At 46.0% G+C, this 13797-nt stretch overlaps 1 protein-coding gene and 2 long non-coding RNA genes across 3 annotated transcripts in view; 1 reads left to right on the forward strand and 2 right to left on the reverse strand.

Moving 5' to 3' along the window:
* The window catches only part of LOC5564066 (E3 ubiquitin-protein ligase highwire), a 156762-nt gene that overhangs the window by 94329 nt on the left and 48636 nt on the right, over window positions 1-13797 (forward strand). The gene's annotated exons all lie outside the window — the stretch shown is intronic.
* Window positions 3007-3998, reverse strand: LOC110677259. Its single transcript, XR_002501068.1, has 3 exons — window positions 3411-3998; window positions 3199-3356; window positions 3007-3143 (listed from the first exon to the last, which is right to left on the reverse strand). It is a non-coding gene; the product is annotated as an uncharacterized LOC110677259 (long non-coding RNA).
* LOC110677256 lies at window positions 11391-12555 on the reverse strand. Its single transcript, XR_002501062.1, has 3 exons — window positions 12034-12555; window positions 11822-11979; window positions 11391-11766 (listed from the first exon to the last, which is right to left on the reverse strand). It is a non-coding gene; the product is annotated as an uncharacterized LOC110677256 (long non-coding RNA).

Consider the following 13797-nt stretch of genomic DNA (forward strand, 5'->3'; position numbering starts at 1 on the left):
AATTGAGTGAAGTAAAATGGGACAGCAGAACCTCGCTGTTTTGAACAGAACTTCGGTTCTGGACGTCCACAACCCCTCTCCCCCTTTGCGTTGGGTAGTTCCGGCAAGATACGCCGTTGACCGAGCCCGTCATCTTATTCCGAGGCCCGGGAAATCGCCATCGCCATGCCAAAATTGTAACTGGATAAGAAAGTCCGGAATAAATGTAATTTGTGTCGAAACTAGTGTGACGTGAGTTTTCTATGTATGACAGTGCGATCATTCCCTGCCTCGCGGAAGACTGTAGTGATCAAGCATGCCGACCTTGAGGTTATGTTTCAGGGAGTCTCAGGAAGGCTCCCCTCTGAATTACCAATAGTTACACATGATAAACTATCCTAAAACATCCGCAGCGTTTGCAGCGTGTTAAGATGGGTTTTGTCATGCACTATTATCCCTCCGATCTAATCAGAGCTGTAGCAGAAGATGATAAACAAATTCTAATGATTGTAGAGAGCGATAACACAGCGGTACTTTTTTGTCTCAAGCGCCAAAATACCGCTATTCGCTTAATTTGGAGTTGCTGCATCCATTGCCGTTTTCAAAAATATCATATCGTGTCTAGACAATTTGAGATGAAATCTCAATTTGTCCTAATTGACTTTTGTGTCTACGAACTTCAGTTTTTATTACAAAACACCATCGGCTGGTGTTGTGAAACGATCTTGCTGGGTTGAAAGGGGCAAGAATCGGTCCGGCTAACCACATAAAACGCCACAAAATGCAATATTAGTGTGCAAACATTTTATTTACTTTTCCTTAACCTGTCTCATGCTCCTACTCTTCTGGACCCTAACATTCTAGCTCTTCTTTCACTCTATGCCACTTTCTTCATAGTACTCACGGTCACCGCTTCATTGCTGCTTGTGGGCGAGCGCCTCCGCTTCGGCCAGTGGCCCATCTACCACCGTAATCCCCGGCATCCACGATCACCCGCCTCTCCGTGCCGAATCCCGGCCCTGTTTGGGATCTACGCTGTCGATGAGCCTCGATCGTGTGACAGCCCGTACCTTGCTGATGGATTGGTCGCGGTCCAGAGTCCTCCGCCGAATGAGTCTGAAGGCCAATAGAAGCTGTAGAAAAAAAAGAGCCCTGTTGGACAACGCATATTAGTTTCTATATGCAATCCCGTCCTGTATATGCAGGTTTAGGGACAAAATGTCGGAAAACCCAACCAAACGTCGAATGCCAAAATGTCGAATCCCAACACGTCGAAAGGGACAAAACGTCGAATAGACAAAACGTCGAAAGCAATGTTTTTTTTTTATTTTTCTAGCGGAGGTTTTTGTTATTGGAGATAACTAGCGTTACTAAGTAATAAATGGTTGCGATGCAAAAGGCGTTGGAAACAGCAAAATTTTCAATTTTTATCAAAGTAAGCATCGAATAAATTTTCAGAAAAATGTCAATCTAACATCCTTTCCTGACTGGAGAAGCAGCAGTGCAGCACTTCAAGAAACAAATTGAAACTGAAGCCTGAACTGTGATGACTACATCAGTTGTTATGAAGACAAGAAGCCTCTGGAGTCACGCAACAGCAGATGAAGGGAATGTCAATTGGTTTTTTTTCTACTAGTAGTGTGAGGTGAGAATACGAGATCGACTCGTATAGCGAAGTGACAATAACCGACATTATTTAAGTGAATCTCCATTTGATTTACACGGCGAGTCACTTCACTCGAATCGAGAATTGTCACCTCACATTACGAGACCGAATATCCTCATCCTCACCTCACGCCACTCATAGAATGGGCCCAAATAACAGTGCTCAATTTTTCTTTTTCTACTAAGTACTCGTGGTTCAACAAATTTTTTTATGCACCGAAGCAATATGTATCAGAATAAGAGAAATCGATCATCGATATTTTTTCCTTATTTAAAATAAGATCTATTTACCACAATAAGCTACTTCTCGAAAATCGATGTAAAAATTGTGTATAGGTGAATTGAATTTACTGTTGAAAAGTGTATTATTTATTCTTATAAAATACACTCATTCTTTAAACAAACTAGTGATAATAATTCAATCAAATTTTGGCAACTAGCATATTTTTTATTCTTAAAATACTTACTTATTCTTTTATTGAATACGTACAAATAAATTGATTTTTTGATTTGCTTTTTGGAATAAATATCTTTACCAGGGGATTCAGAATGTTTTTAATACGTACTTTCGAATAGTCTTCTAAACATTGATTTTTTGGTTGTGTTGAAAATGTATACAGTTTTTTTCGTTTAAACACTAAATAGTTAAAACAATACAAGTATCAACTGAAAGTTTTATGTCAAAGCACAACCCTCCCATCTCTTTTTTGAATGTTTGACTTAAACTTGATGCGATTTTGTAAAATTGGTGAGAGACAAAATCTTAAGCAATTCCCACAAGTTCAAAGTATTTTCAATATGATTTTTTTTATTATCTTCAAGACCAGCTTAAAATTACGGTACCATCATGACAATTTTAACTGTTCAAACCATTGTTTAAGGTGAAACATCTCGGAATCCAAAGATGGCCGGCACAATGGCCGACTTCTCCCCCTACTCACGTTTTTGAAGGCACAAAACTGGAGAAATAGTTGGCAAACGTTCCTGATCTTCTTATTTTAAGCTTTCTGCTAGTGCACAAAGCCAAAATAAAAAGTTCACTGTTGTTGGATGCTTTCTTCGCGAGATTTGTGCCTTTGAAGTTTTAGTGCAATCTTAAGAGTTGATTCCAAACTGTGTCACCTTAATTTGACGTTACATTTTATCGATTTCTTCGTATTCCTTATTGTCGACGTTTTGTCATATATTATCGCATTTTTTTTTCTTTTCGACGGGTTGTCGTGTTCGACGTTCTATGCTTTCGACGTTTTGGCTTTCGACGTTTTGGCATTCGACGTTTTGGCATTCGACATTTTGTCCTTTCGACGTTTTGTCCCTTCGGCGTTTTGTCCTTTCGACGTTTTGGCATTCGACGTTTTGGCATTCGACATTTTGTCTTTCGACATTTTGTCACCCAACCGTATATGCAACCTACTTGTAAGGCTCTCTTGTTTCGCTGGTCGGGTTGTTCCAACAGGTCTATTCGGAACTTCAGCACGTCCTTCGTACGCCCTAGTGTTCTGTAAGGCAAACAAATTAGGATTCTGCCATTTTGACGCTCGTTGCATCGCTTACCGAGTCCCTTTCCTGATCCTATTACCGGATGATCGACGTCAGTGGACCTACGGATCCAACGAAGGGGATGCTTGCTGCTAAATCTCGTGACGCAGTTTGCTTGGGCGACGAGTACGTCCCGAAGAATCTCAAGGTGCTTTTCACAATGCCCGATTGTCCTGCAAGACAATGGTGTCAGTGCTGTCATCGTAAAATTCCATGATTTTCCTTACCAGGTAATCTGAATTGTTTTCCTAAGCTGAATGGCTCTCCAAAGAAATGCCGGCTCCCTTCGGCGAAGGCTGTGCGGACCAGTTAATCACTCGTGGCTGGTTTTTTCCGGGACACCGAGGATGGTCCCTCGTGTGGATGAGTTTCCGAGTGGTGGCTAATTTTTACTTCGATTCCGACGGTTTATTTTAATCACCGACCGATGTCTCCCACGGTCACACTCTTTGCCAACCGTATTTTAAGCGGGCGTTTCTGTTTCGCGAACTTTTCTAATCGGTACGCGGTAGCCTTTTCCACGACCAGTCGACACGAAGGCTTCTTTTTTATCCTCGCTGATGGTCCGATGGAGTGACTGCATTCCAATGCGGAAGCAGTTTTTGACAGCTGGTATGCTGTATATTCGCAAGTCAATTTATCGACTAATCTTTGCTTTCAAGCAAATTGTCCCTCGCAGCATAATCTTCACTCTCAATACAGTTTGCACACAAAATGTAACTGGCTAATATTGCAAGTATGTTTCTAACGTAACACAACCTTACCACAGGCGCAGAGTTTTTTGTGAGCGCTGGTAGGCAGCTCACAAAAAACTCTCAGACTCACTTCTACAAGAAGTCGCAAAGAGACTGGAGCAGATCTGAAGGGGATCTCTAAGCAGACCTTAGGATGTAGATAACTGCAGCAAAACTAACAACGTGAGCAATATTGCTCACCAGATCCAAAAGCTCAAACATAAACAAAACAAACATAACGGCAGCGAGTCCTGCCAAAGGTGATCTGAACGCTCACTAATGAGCAAATTTCTCTGCGCTAGTTCTTGTTCCATCTTCTGTGCATTGCCGTTCCTGTGGCAAACACTCAAGACGATCTATGCTAGTTTTAAGAGCTACAATAAAACTAGAGATCAAAACATGTAACAAAATTTACATTTAATGTTGGCTAATATTAGAACGATAATAGTGGATTTTGTCAGTTACGATTGAGAAAAGGTCGCATTTCCTCGACCTAAATCACTACGAGCCCAGATAGGTGGCTTTACCGCGCCCCCCGGTCGCGTTACTTTAGAGAGAGATTTCGTAGTGACCCCCATGCAACCGACTACCACTTCGTTCAAGACCTGTGCCTGAAGATCAGTCAATGCTACTCGGTTGGATTCATTCCTCCGATAGCGATATTTCCGATCGGTTGATCGGCAACATGCGCGCGCTTCAGGTCCGACGACTTGTGGTCGACTGCAATGGGCTCCAAACTGACGATTGCTTGATGGCTCGTTGAGTTGGCGGTTCAGACCGTGTTCGACAGCTGATACTGTTGTGTTGGTCCACTGGTACGCAAAGAACGGCGAGGTTTCGTTTGGTGATATTGGTCCTCTAGCTTCTGCCGCAGAACGTGTTTTGGTGAAGCGTATGCTCGTTGTCAACAGCTCCTTACCCGCTGTCTGCATAGCTTGTCCGGCATTTGGAGCCACCTTACTAGTTTTTTGAGTCCCAATTTCCCTCGCCGGCTGTGATCTCCGACTTCCCTTGCACCGACGCTGTTTCTGGTATTTGGGGCCATCCTCTAACTTTCAGGGTTCCAATCCCCCTTGCCTTCCGTAGGCTCTGAACTTTTCTGGCGTAGTGTCTTGGTTGTCTCTGTTCTTTCTTGGTATTTGGGGCCTCCCTACTTGCCAGTTAGCTTTCAGGGTCCCAATCTCCCGAGCCTTCCATAGGCTTCGTGCTTTTGCCGCGTTGTTGCTGTTTCTGGTATTTGGAGCCTCCCTACTGACTTGGTCGCTTTCGGGGTCCCAATCTCCCAAGCCTGCCGTAGGCTCCGCTGCGAACTCCTCCTCTCTTAGTACAGACCAGGTGCGATTCCGCTGCGCCTGATAGTGGCCGTAAGCTTCGAATCCGCGTCGAACCGAACTCAATCGTCGATCTCCGGCTCTCCACTCCTCCTATCCAGAAGCCAGCTGGTGTACTGCAGAGATCCCTGCCTCCCGTTTCCAGAAATGCAAGGTGCGATTTCTCCCGCTTCGCGAACGGCGCGCGGTATACTTTCTGGCGCGATGAAAGTGTTGGTGTACCGCTGAATGATCCCCTTAAACTACCGGAGAATTCTGTTATATGCCGCAATGCGTATGTTCTTTCCTTCTCGGTGAAGGCAGTTGTCTGCAAAAGTCTTTGCTTTCATAGCTGAGCGCTGGTCAAGGTGGAGAGGTAGGCTAAAAGAATGTTGTTGCTCATCACACCTGACGGACAATGCTGGGTTCAGCTTAGCTTCGAACTTCTTCGGCTGGAAAATGCCGCTGAACGATGGCTTCGATTCTGGTGCAGAGAGATGAAACTTGTGCGGAGCAGCACCGTCTAGGTCCTCCGTAATTCCGGAGCGCGTTGAGTTGATTTTTCACTGCGTTCCTTCTGCTACCCATGGGCGTTGTCTGCTAATCGTTCTGCACACAGGAATCTCGACCGCTTTGCGTGTTTTGCTGATTCTCCGTAGATCATCTGTGGTTGGCAGCTGTTGCTGCTTACATAGCTTGATAAAAAGGCATCACTAGTTCGGTTTTATGTCCTTGGCATGGTACTATCCACGTTTGCCATCCCTGACGTCTTCCAGCATGTACAAGTTGCTCCCCAAGACCTTAATCACTGTAGCCGGAATAAACTTGGAGTCGAGTTTGCGATCAATGTGATCTACCTTGGATGACTGCGTGAACGTTCTTCGCCATACGAGATCTCCGACCTTGAATACGATGTCCCTTGTTCTCATATTGTACCGCTGCTTTGTCTTTTCGTGCTTGTTCTTGATGCGCTGGATAATGAATTCGTGGATACGGCGGATCGCAGAGAGACGTACTTCTTGCGCTACCTTCGGATCATCGGGCGTGTTCAACTCCTGCTGTGTATAGAGGTCAGTGTGCAGTATTAGCTCTCTACCGAAGTTTGCAACGTGCGGACTGACACCGGTGGCCTCATGTTTTGCTCCGTTGATAGCTGCTACGATGGCTTGTAGGTTTTCGTCCCATCCACGATGGTCTTCGTCTAACAGGGCTCGTATGCAAGTGATCAGGACTCTGTTCACCCTTTCCGCATTGTTCACCATCGGACAGTAGAACGCAGTCTTCATATGGATGATGTTATGCTTGGAGATTAAAGCCTTGAATGCTGCTGATAGGAATTGTTTCCCATTGTCCGAGAGGATGATACGAGGTCGAGAGTACCGCAAGAAGACGTGCTGTTCTAGGAAGTCTACCATTTTCACCGAATCTGCTGAACGCATGGGATGAACGACGACGTACTTGGTCATCCAGTCTACCACGACAAGCATCACTGTGTTTCCGGCGCGAGAACGGGTGAATGGGCCTACGAAGTCTACCGAAACCAATTCCCATGGCACGCGCGCAGGTTTAGGGCCCCCCATGTTCGGCATCATCGTTCTGTTTGGCGCCTTGCTTGCTTTGCATGTCTCGCACACCCTAACGTACCGTGCTACGTCCTCCATCATTTTCGGCCAATAGAAGTGGTTCTGCAGCTTCTGCCATGTCTTTTGGAAGCCAAGGTGAGCTCCTGAGGCTGAATCATGGAACTTCGCAATCACTCCAGCTCGCTGGTTGAGCGGCACGACCTTCTTCCACTTGTGTGTCAAGGCTCCTTCTTCATTTTTGCTGCTGCAGTTCTTGTAAAGCTCTTGGTTTACCACACGAAAATCCGGAAATTTGTCTCCGGATTCCTGCACTCTCTCCATTAGCTTCTGATACCACTGATCGACGGCGGCATCTGCGGAAAACACCAGTGTACTAACAATTCTGGAAAGCGCGTCCGGAACAATGTTGATTTCGCCCTTCCGGTATTTTATATCGAAATCGAATGCGTTTAGTCTCAGTATCCACCGGCTCAAGAGCGCTGTTGGGTTTTTCATCGACTGCAAATAGCTCAAGGCTGAGTGGTCGCAGTGTACAGTAAATTTTGTGCCTTCTACGTACCCTCGAAATTTCTCTATTGCTCTTATCACGGCTAGACATTCTCTTTCGGTTACTGAGTACTTCCGCTCCGAGGACGACAGTTTCTGAGAGAAATAAGCAATTGGGTGCTCTTCTCCGTCTGTTTCCTGTGTCAACACCGCCCCAATGGCTACGTCGCTCGCGTCGCATGCAATTGCAAATGGTTTGGAGTGATCCGGCATCGCTAGCACCGGCGCTGATACGAGTGCTGACTTTAGTTTCAAGAACGCATCTTCTGCATCCTTCGTCCATCGGAACTTTGTTTTTGTTTTGGTCAGCTCTGTCAGCGGTACTGCTATTTTGGAGAAGTTCGCTATGAACCTGCGGTACCAATTGCACATCCCTAGGAATCGCTGCACCTCTTTCCGGCATTGAGGAGCTGGGAAGCGCACGATGCACTCGATCTTCTCTTGATCTACATTCCATCCGCTCTGATTCAACACATAGCCCAGATACTTCATCTCCTCCAAGCAAAACTTGGATTTTTCTGTGGATATGGTCAAACCGGCATCCCTCAGCCGCTTAGCCACCATTTCAAGCATCACAATGTGTTCTTCGATCGATCTTGAACAGATGATGATATCATCGAGGTAGTGGAACACATGAGGCTCCAGATCTGCGAATAGATGGGTCATCAGCCGCGCCAGTGCCTGACTCGCTGTGCATAACCCAAATGGTACCACTTAAAATTGGAAATGACCTCTTTGCGGCACCGTGAACGCTGTCATCGGACGGGATTTCTCTTCTAAAGGCAGTTGCCAGAATGCATCCTTGAGGTCGATCGCTGATATGTAGTTGCATCCGCAGAGGTTATTCATGATCGCAGATATCTGTGGAATGGGATACCCCTCGTTCACCATCACCGAGTTTAGGTGGCGGGCATCCAGGCAGACTCTGTACTGGCCGGTCTTCTTTTTTACTGCCACTAGAGGATTATTCCATGGTGAATACAGCGCTTCCTCTATCACGTCGAGTTCCAGCATCCTGTCAATCCTATCCCCTAGCACGTACTTCGACATGGGATAGTACCGTTGCTTCCGAGGCTTTGCATCTCCGACATCAATGCGATGGACGTATCGGTCCGTTCTTCCCAGCTTCCTGGGTTCTGCTTTTGGGAAGTGGCTTATGGCTTCTTCCAATCTTCGCTTTTCTTCTTCGGACAGCGACTTCATCGAGACTTGCTGAGGATCACCTTCCATGCCAGGCTCCAGGTTTATCGTGCAGCAGACCGGTTTGATGCTGAATGCGTTCCAGAAGTTCATTCCGAAGATCACACATGTCGGCAGCGTGGGGAGTAGCAACATCGTCACGACTTCATTCTTGTTGTTGTAGGCTATGGGCAAACGAGTGTATGATTGGATGCGATGCTCCGTGCCATCTGCTGTTCTTATGCCTCCAATTAGTGCTATCTTCTGCAAGCCCAGTTCTTGAGCCATCTTCACGTTGTCGCCTCCTAAAATGGAGCAGTTGGCTCCGCTGTCCAGGAGGCCAGTAACTTGCTTTCCTAGTACTTCCACCACTGCATGCGGACGATTGTCATTGTCTGGATTGATAATCAGTGAACTGATTTGGACTAAGTCTTGTATTATCGAGGGATCGTTATGGTAAAGCGAGGACTCTATACCCTCGGTTACTGGTTCCCCGCTTGCACGTTTCCCGAGCGTTGACGACAGGTCGGGCAACTTCGCAGCGAGAATCCCTTCTGACCACAGCGGTAGCAGAACAGCACTGCTTGTGGTTTGGCGCAGTCCATGAAACGGTGTCCTTCTTCATCACAGTTCCAGCACATTATTACTGCTGGGGATGGCCGTGCATTTGATGCATCAGCGGCTTGTTGGTTGCTGGAATTGGCTACTGGTTGTTGTGGAAATTGGTTGGACAGCTGTCTTGCTCCTGCTTCTCGTCGATCGAACCTTAGTTTGAGCGCGTTCACTTGCTGGAGTATAGCTTCCATTCGCTGCTCCACCTTCTCTTCCTCATGCATTGACTGCTCGGTTTCCGGAATGCACGATGGCAGCGACCCGTTGTCCCCATAGCTTTGCAGCTTCTCCGTCTCCAACGCATGGACCTTTCCAAATCTTTGAAGTGGTTGTTGAAGCTTTGATGAACGCAATGAAGAATGCGGTGTGGCTAGTGCTGGCTCGATAAGTGCTCCATATGGCAAGGAGATTCTTCGTTGGTGATGTTGCAGTTTTCGAAGTTCATCTAATTCCTTGCACGCCTTTACCAGCAAGCGTGTGGAGTGGTGCGACGCTGCGATGGGAGCGTAGGTGGAGTTCATATTCTTCTTGATGATGAACAGCTTCTCAGGATCGGTCATCGGAGGGTCTACGTACTGGAATAGAGTGGTAATGTCTTGATAGAACTTGCTGAACGGCTCGTCCTCTCCCTGCAGACGATGGTAGGCCTCTGCTCTCAGGATATAGGCGTAGCTCGCTGGAAGGAATTCGTACCTGATTAGGCGCTTGAAATCATCCCAGGATACTAACTCGCCAGTCACGTAAACGTTGCTGTACCAGTCGAGCGCGTCGTCCATTAGCAGGTGCTTAACGTTCTTCAACAATACGTCCTCAGGAACTCCCTCGGATGCTGCGAAGATTTCTACACGTTGTAGAAAAGTATTCAGCGATGATCCGTCTTTCTCGCCTTTGTACCTAAATGGCCAATTGTGGATTGCCTTCAATGTTCTTCTTTCCTCCAACAACGGCCTTGGGAGGTATTCTTGTGGTCGCTGGTTCAGCTGTCGTAAAAGATCGGCTCGGAGTTGGTAGTAATCTTCTCTGGCGTCAGCTTCACCTGCTTCTGCTCTAGGTGGTTCGTACGGCGGAGGTGGTATGCTGCTAATCGTTGGTTCACGCCGGCCGAAATCTTTCTCCATGGTGAATCTGTTGTTGGTTGCCACCCGCTGCCTTAACGCTCCCCGACCTCTTCCTCGGTTGGCAGACAAAGCTTCCAAGGACTCTGCTCCCCTTTCGTTGTCGTGTTGAGTTGAGTTCATCCGCTGCGGCCGATTCTCCAACGCTTCAATCCCTGGAGATGAAGACTGCCTTTGCGGATGTCCAGCTTGCTCGATGCCCGCATGATTCGACGAATTTGAACGAAACGACGGGTTTCCCTCTGCGTCGAATCCTCGGAAATCTGCCTCGGCGAATATCGAAGTCTGGCTGGTCCTTTTCGGAATTGCACCGGTGCTGCTTTGGTTCACACTTTCACTATTCACGGGTCTAGCACTTTTTCTCGTTCTTCCCAGCGCATCGTCCACATCCTCCAACGAAAACTGCACTAGTAGTGATAATGTGGCGTGCGTGTCGACGAAAACCTCCGGCGGATCGATAATTGCCAGTCTATCTCGATAGTGAATCAATCGCGATCGTATCAGACGCACGGCCGGGAGATCCCCGCGTTTCATCGCTGCTTCCACTTCTGGTAATAATTCGCGCACACGAGTTTGACATTGACTGATATTGTCCCCCGCATCCATAACGTGGGAGGAACTGTCATAAATAATGCCTCTAATCTCATCTTCCTGCATAAGAGCACGCAAGCGAACGGCCCTTGCCCTGCGAGGAAGTGCTCCAAGATTGTTAACATGGCGCAACGCCAATTCGTAACAGATCTCCTCTTCAGACAGGCTTGCTGGATCCATGATCCAAATGGTCTTAATTAGCCAACTAGACAAGAACTAATAAAATGGTAGGTTCTACAAATGTGTTACTAAATAACAGAATTGTGCTTCAAACTCAACAAGTTCTAAAAACCACAAACCACAAACCAAAATGGTTCGTTTTGTTGGGCGCCAATGTTGTGAAACGATCTTGCTGGGTTGGAAGGGGCAAGAATCGGTCCGGCTAACCACATAAAACGCCACAAAATGCAATATTAGTGTGCAAACATTTTATTTACTTTTCCTTAACCTGTCTCATGCTCCTACTCTTCTGGACCCTAACATTCTAGCTCTTCTTTCACTCTATGCCACTTTCTTCATAGTACCCGTCCCTTCATTGCTGCTTGTGGGCGAGCGCGTCCGCTTCGGCCAGTGGCCCATCTACCACCGTAATCCCCGGCATCCACGATCACCCGCCTCTCCGTGCCGAATCCCGGCCCTGTTTGGGATCTACGCTGTCGATGAGCCTCGATCGTGTGACAGCCCGTACCTTGCTGATGGATTGGTCGCGGTCCAGAGTCCTCCGCCGAATGAGTCTGAAGGCCAATAGAAGCTGTAGAAAAAAAAGAGCCCTGTTGGACAACGCATATTAGTTTCTATATGCAATCCCGTCCTGTATATGCAACCTACTTGTAAGGCTCTCTTGTTTCGCTGGTCGGGTTGTTCCAACAGGTCTATTCGGCACTTCAGCACGTCCTTCGTACGCCCTAGTGTTCTGTAAGGCAAACAAATTAGGATTCTGCCATTTTGACGCTCGTTGCATCGCTTACCGAGTCCCTTTCCTGATCCTATTACCGGATGATCGACGTCAGTGGACCTACGGATCCAACGAAGGGGATGCTTGCTGCTAAATCTCGTGACGCAGTTTGCTTGGGCGACGAGTACGTCCCGAAGAATCTCAAGGTGCTTTTCACAATGCCCGATTGTCCTGCAAGACAATGGTGTCAGTGCTGTCATCGTAAAATTCCATGATTTTCCTTACCAGGTAATCTGAATTGTTTTCCTAAGCTGAATGGCTCTCCAAAGAAATGCCGGCTCCCTTCGGCGAAGGCTGTGCGGACCAGTTAATCACTCGTGGCTGGTTTTTTCCGGGACACCGAGGATGGTCCCTCGTGTGGATGAGTTTCCGAGTGGTGGCTAATTTTTACTTCGATTCCGACGGTTTATTTTAATCACCGACCGATGTCTCCCACGGTCACACTCTTTGCCAACCGTATTTTAAGCGGGCGTTTCTGTTTCGCGAACTTTTCTAATCGGTACGCGGTAGCCTTTTCCACGACCAGTCGACACGAAGGCTTCTTTTTTATCCTCGCTGATGGTCCGATGGAGTGACTGCATTCCAATGCGGAAGCAGTTTTTGACAGCTGGTATGCTGTATATTCGCAAGTCAATTTATCGACTAATCTTTGCTTTCAAGCAAATTGTCCCTCGCAGCATAATCTTCACTCTCAATACAGTTTGCACACAAAATGTAACTGGCTAATATTGCAAGTATGTTTCTAACGTAACACTGGTTTAAGTCGTAATAGACATAACAATCCTAGTTGCGTAGATCGTAGACGTGATGTCTAGTTTTTGAGATATTTGCTGTTGGAAATGCATTTTCAACGATTTCAGTCAACTTGTATGCAATATGCTTAAATTGCCACAAAATTCAAACTTCAAGAGTTAAACAATACTTATCAACAAAGTTCATAATACTTTCCATAATCAAAAGTTATTATTTGATGATTTTTAAAAGTATTGTTTATTTTTGTTTTTCATATAAGGGGTCATGCACAAATTACGTCACGCTCCAAGGGGGGAGAGGGGGTCAAGCCAAAAAACGTGACAAAGGGGGGGGGGGGTGGTTCAAAAAAGTCGAAATTTAGCGTGACATAATTTGTGTACCATCCCTAAGAGAAACGAAGTATTTCGTATGGATTCTGCAAGTGTGTTGAAAAAGTCGATTTTATTTGAATTCAATTGAGCAATTCAAACCAAATGAAAGTTGAAGTCCTGTTTAGCATGCTCGGTGGTTAGATCACTAAGAAGTTTGACAAATAATAGTTAAAATTTTATGTAAATATCGATGCAACTAGTATTTTATACAATTTAGGCAACCTGTAGATTAAAATTGTGGCATGCTGGAACATTTCTGAGAACGGCATCACATTCAGCAACTCCTAGAGACACATAAAAGGTTACCGTTCCGAGCACTAAAATACCGTTCTCCGCAACAATTTTATTAAAATCAAGGACTAAGTGGATATACTCAGTTAACTAAGAACTAATAAAATTTCTTCCTGACACAACTATTTACACGGCTATGTTTTTGTAATGTGACAATGGATGTTACTGCAAGATTAAAACCACTATCATCCGACTTATTGTTGTCATTTTTCTTGCAAATCTTTTATCCCTAACGTGTGAGATAATATACAAACGCAAAGTTTCGTTGATAACTACGACAGTCAGCACCAACTATGAAGAAAGATTGGATAGGAATCTTGGAAATTGTGGTTTGAATAGCATTTTCACTTCGTTCCAAAATCACGAAGCGTTGTTTCAGGAAATCGATCATCTGTTCGTACTTTGAAAATTCGACCTGGTTGATGAAAGCTTTCCAGAGTTCACGGATTTGGTCGTCCAAAACACGTGTCAATTAGGTCACCAAGAATAGCTGCGACATTCCGGTTAACTGCTGATCCAGCTTGATCAGATTGTATACAGTCACCCCACGCAGTTGAATCACCCACAATTTATG

This window comes from Aedes aegypti, chromosome 1 (genome assembly GCF_002204515.2).
Source record: "Aedes aegypti strain LVP_AGWG chromosome 1, AaegL5.0 Primary Assembly, whole genome shotgun sequence".
Lineage (NCBI taxonomy): Eukaryota > Metazoa > Arthropoda > Insecta > Diptera > Culicidae > Aedes > Aedes aegypti.